This window comes from Eretmochelys imbricata, chromosome 14 (genome assembly GCF_965152235.1).
Source record: "Eretmochelys imbricata isolate rEreImb1 chromosome 14, rEreImb1.hap1, whole genome shotgun sequence".
Taxonomy (NCBI): domain Eukaryota; kingdom Metazoa; phylum Chordata; order Testudines; family Cheloniidae; genus Eretmochelys; species Eretmochelys imbricata.
Genome location: NC_135585.1, coordinates 32,847,335 through 32,853,334, shown reverse-complemented (window position 1 = coordinate 32,853,334; position 6,000 = coordinate 32,847,335).

Below are 6,000 nucleotides of genomic sequence, written 5' to 3'. Positions count from 1 at the left end.
GGTGGAATTCCTCAAGGGCTTCTTTTCCATAGGTCCAGATGATGAAGATGTCATCAATGTAGCGCAAATAGAGTAGGGGCATTAGGGAATGAGAGCTGAGGAAGTGTTGTTTTAAGTCAGCCATAAAAATGTTGGCATACTGTGGGGCCATGTGGGTACCCATAGCAGTGCCGCTGATTTGAAGGCATACATTGTCCCCAAATGTGAAATAGTTATGGGTGAGGACAAAGTCACAAAGTTCAGCCACCAGGTTTGCCGTGACATTATCGTCAATACTCTTCCTGACGGCTTGTAGTCCATCTTTGTGTGGAATGGTGGTGTAGAGGGCTTCTACATCCATAGTGGCCAGGATGGTGTTTTCCGGAAGATCACCAATGTATTGTAGTTTCCTCAGGAAGTCAGTGGTGTGTTGAAGATAGCTGGGAGTGCTGGTAGCGTAGGGCCTGAGGAGGGAGTCTACTTAGCCAGATAATCCTGTTGTCAGGGTGCCAATGCCTGAGATGATGGGGTGCCCAGGATTTGCAGGTTTATGGGTAACAGATAGAAGACCCCTGGTCGAGGTTCTAGGGGTGTGTCTGTGCAGATTTGTTCTTGTGCTTTTTTAGGGAGTTTCTTGAGCAAAGGGTGTAGTTTCTTTTGGTAACCCTCAGTGGGATCAGAGGGTACTAGTGATGGTGAGTTCAGTGTGGGATTTGGATGGTAACTGACCTGCTATATAAACAGCTGATTCCTTTTCTTGATTGAGAACAGTGTTCCTGATGCAACAGGGCAAGTTTTGGTTTGAATGTTTTTTTCACAATCATAGCAGTTTTTGTTTTAAAGAGATTGTTATTCCCTTGGAATTTTGTTTCAGAGAGTGATGGTAAATGTCACCCATTGAGGTCTTTCCACAGAACCTCAGGCTCTGGGTACCAACCAGCTGATCGACAAACCACCTGGATTCCTCCATCCTGGTGACCCTCAACAGAGATGAGAGGAGCAGAGCCCAGACCTAGGGGGAAAATTCATGAAGGTGTTAATTCCATGAATTAATTTATAAAGCAGAAGGGATGAGGGACAATTTGTGGATCCCTTACTCACATTAGAAAGCACTAATTCATGTGGGTAGTCAGTGGAAGGGATAAATGAATACTGGAATGTCTGAAATTCCAATACTCATGGATACACAAAATGTAAAAAAATATTTAAAATAATTTCACTGAGTCAGTGAGAAATATTGTCCTATCAACACAGGAGCAATTGAGTGCCGAGTACCTTTGGAGACCTGACCACTTCATTTATATACCTGAATAGGATCTGAACTTTTTCAAAATCTGATTGTTAGTGCACTGGATAGAAATAGCTATTTTAAAAAAAATCTACTTGGTGTCATGGTTACAGTGTCAAAGCAGCCGCGGAGAAATGCTCAGTCGTGTCTAAAAGTGGTAAATACATCATTTCCCCTCCCCATCACCACCGTTATACAGTCTCAACAAATAAGAAGGCTGCATTTGATTTTGATTACACCCCTAAGTAACAACTAACAGTGAACCAATCAGCAAGCCATAAATGTCTGGCAGTCCCACCATAGTCACACATCCTAGAAATGACTGCAGAGCAATTGGAAGGCCATCTGTGTCCAGAAGTTCTTTCCCTCTTAACTAAGGACCCCTTTTGAAGTCAATCAAGAATTTCTTTTGGGCAAGAAAGTGCCTTGACCATCCTGAAAATGTTTTTAATAACATGTTGGGAAAGAGCACTGTGTTATTGTAAAATAATTCACAAGCAGAGAGCCAAAATTACAGTAACAGAAAAAAAATAAAGCCTGCAGCCCACACAAAGATAAAATTGACACAAGGAACTGACCTGCTACCCGCAGTTCCAATACAGTTTCTTCATAAAAAGTATCATCTTGAACAAAACGGCAATATTGTCCTTCATCGGAGTGTCTGATATTGAGAATCCTCAAGGGAACATTTCCATCTGTGAGTCCATCTTTCAAAAGTTCTGTCCTTCCCTGATATTCTAGCATTTGCCTTTCATACTGATCCTTCCCATCATGGTACAGGTGCACAAAGGATAAAAACTGAGATCGGAACCATCTCACCTTCATGTTTACAGCACTCATCCTGGGGGATAGGTGACAGGGTAACACAGTTTCCTGACCCAGGATGGCAGTGACAGGGTCATGGGGTCCAATCACTGTGAACTTTGCTGGAAAATGCACCAGGACAACAACAACAACTTGCTAGGTGTATAGTTGAGACAAGCTTACTATTGAACAACTCATTTTTCTAAGTGCTCTCAAATTGACATGCTTACTGACATTGCCATGAAATTTGCTTGGCCTCAACAGGAATAAGGGAAGGGTCTGTAGGCCATATTTGATGTTCTTTCACCAAGGTGCTCCTGAGATACAGGCTTATTGCTCTAGCCAATTGTTTGACTATTATGGTTCAATACTTTACACGATCAAGAGACCAAATAACCAAACTTAACCAGACTTATTGCCTAAAGACAAAACAGTACACCACGAAAAGGAGACATACATACTCTCCTTCCAGGAAGCAAGTCTTATCTTTCAGCGTGCTCACCTTACACAGAAGATGTGCTTCAAAAATACACCCCTAAACCCACTTATATTTATATCACGCTGCTTACAAGTGAAAAAGCACTTTATACATCACCTAAGATCCAACCCACCAGTTCCTTAACTTGCTGTTTTGTACCTTCCTTATCTCTGTTTTGAACACCACATTCCAAAATAGGTGGGTGTAGAGGTACATCGCAACCAGTGCTAGGACACACCATTCATGTATCTTGGCTTTGACTGGCTTCCTATTTTCTATTCTGAAGGCTAACTTCAGCTTTGCAAAATTTTGTGGGATATTTGACATTGATGAACAGAATTGTGGGAAGAGCATAATACATGCAGTTATCTTCCCAATACTTTATACATACATATATATAATGTATATTAAAGGACTACTGTGCACATAATACCTAATAATATGCTGTATACTACACCTAACATATATGTATTAGCTAACAGGAGCAATAAAAAAAGTCACATGACACCTCTATATTCTGGTTCTTATTATGTTTTTGTGCACATGTGAGTCTCAAACTATGGCTCTGATCTTTTTTACATTGAAACCTACTAAGTAAATTTATTATTTATTATTATTATTTTATTAAACTGTTCAATAAGTATCCAGGCAATGCTTTGAGGATCCTTGACAATCTTTTAAAAATACTTGCATGAAGAAACAGACCAGGGCACTGTCCCAGGAGCAAATAAAATAACCCAGCAGCAGCAACAGCAAGGTGCTGATCTTGCTGTATGGTTACATTTACACACTGGGAGTAGTTCCATTGTCTTTGGGTGAAGCATGTTGTTAAGACACTTCAGGGGCCTAAATAAATCCTCTAAGAAACAGCAGCCACATGGCGGATTCCTACCTGATTCCATCTTGTGAACATAAAAAGTAAGGAAGAAAATAATAAAACCAGGCAGAGGGGAGCTGGCTCTGGAGCTGTGGCAAAATGAGAGAATCTTCGTCTTCACTGTGACTTTATCTAGACAACAGGAAGAACAAGGGGAAAAAACTCATCATAATGAGTATAACTCTGATTAACATTAAATCATTAAAGTCAGACATTAAGGAGGACACATTAAATAAAAAAGGAATAACTCTTTCATACTATGGAGTTAGAACAGCCGTTCAATTAAAGTTGGAAATGTATTTCCTTTATGAGTCTGATTTTATCCCATCCCTACAAAATCTACATTAAAAAAAAAGTTCAGTGTAAAAGTTGGTAGTAATTCCATCGATGGAGAAAAAAGTTTTAAGGAATGAAAAAGAGAGTGTGTGTGTGAGAGAGAGAGAGATTCTTGATTTTTTTTACCCATTTCTTTTCTTTCAGGATATCACAGGCAAAATGATTCAGTTCCACGACCAGAGCTATTAAATAACAGGGACTACAGAGAAAGATACTCCCCTATAAAGTTGGATTTGCATGAGTTTGTAACTTACTTTATAAAACAGAAATATACAATAAGTTAATTCATATCAAATCTCTCTTTGAATGCATTGAGAGCAGGATCAGGTCCAGTTTTCTTGAATAAAATATAAGAGCAAATATATAAATTCATAAATAAAATAACCACAATAGTCTGGTGTTAAATTGAAATGAAACGAGAGGGAAAATAGTTCATATATCATTTTGAATACATAGTTCAAAAGCAAAGTTTATATTCAGAGTAAGACACATTTATCTAGGATTATTGGATCATTTTGCAGTTAATAATTTACCCAAGGTAAGGAATAAATACTAGGAAATACAAAAGAGCAATGGAGATGGTATTCAAGTGACAGAAGCTCACCTACCTGATGAATCCTGGAACTAAGCTTTGGAAATTTTGAGATCTTCCGGATGTTCCAAGGTTTCCTAAAATTCTCATCCATTCTCCTCCAATTAGTCTACATTGTCAGGGACTATTTCAGTTACAAGGCTGCAAAATTAATTCTTAATAAAAAATTACAGAGACAGAGCTGAATCCCAGCCTCTGCTTCCATATTTCTGCCAGAATGGTGTTTCTCCTTTGCAGGACACTGAAGGGAAATGTGTCTCTCTTCATGGCTTTATTGAGAGAGCAGCGAAAGTAAAAAAGGAACTGGAATGGTCCGGTGATTTCAGTCACTATCACAGCCTCATTATGGTTTGGGAATAAGGATACTCTCTCAAAGAAGCTCTCCTCGGGTGCCAGTGTTGATGGCAGCAGACTCCGGATTTCCAAGTGCCCCAATCTGGCTGAAGGGAGAACTGCTAAATATTGTCATAATAATCATTATTATATTTTTCATCTCATGCCCTTTTAATACTTAAGTAATAACTAAGCAACCTTTGTACTACAAACTGGAGTGTATGGTGAAGCCAGTGTCTTTATTGCTGTAAGGTCTAAAGGTTAAAGCCCAACCCATCTCTGTTCTCAGGTAGGCGTCTAACCGGGATCAAACAGCATTCACTGAGTCTAAGTTCTTATTGGTCAGCAGTCATGGTGCTTGCCTGTCTAAATCATCACCACAGATTATTGAATCACTGAATCACAATCCTCCATGTTCTTGCTGCTCCTTCAAAAGTGGGCAGTGAATTAATGGAGTCAGACCAAGGCAATCACAGTGCAATATTTTTAGAGGTACATGTACTGATTTGCTATCACGTGAACAAGACCTGAAACAACATGGAAGCCATGACTATATTGATATAGTTATTAGACAGACAAGGTGGGTGAGATAACCTCTTTTATTGGACTAACGTATGTTGGTGAGAGAGACAAGCTTTCGAGCCACACTGATCTCTTCTTCAGGGCTGGGAAAGGTACTTCCAGCACCACAGCAAAATACAAGATGGAACAGATTGTTTAGCATAAATAGTTAGGCCATATTGTAAGGGGGCATTCAAGGTAGAGTGGCCTGTTAACACCTCTGCAGTCATAGGACAAAAAGAGGGGGTTAGTGGGTTGCAGTCAGGGCCATCCCTAGACATTTTGGTGTCCTACGCAGCCCCCCCCATAAGGGGTGGAGGGCTGGCCCTAGGCCTCTGCGGGGGTGGGGGCTGGCCCCAGGCCTCCGTGGGGGGGCAGGAGCAGGCTTGGGGAGCAGGGGGGAAACGGCCCCCCAGCATGAGCCGGTGGAGCAGAGCGGGCTGGGGCGGGTCGCTCCACTTCCTGCTACCCGGTGATTGCAGGGCAGGCCCGACCCAGCACTCACGGGGAGGTGGGAAGTGGAGTGACCCGGCCCCAGCCCATTCCATTCTGCTCCCTTGGCTCCCAGACTTGGCACTTGGGAGGCAGGGGGGAACTGCCCCCCAGCACTCACCAGCAGCACGGCTGGGAGCTGGCAGAGTGGAGAGGGCTGAGGCCAGCTCACTCCACTTCCCGCCACCCGGTGAGTGCAGTGTCAGGCCCGACCCCTGCTGCAGTCCCCCAGGACACGTAGCTCAGGGGAAGGGGTGGAG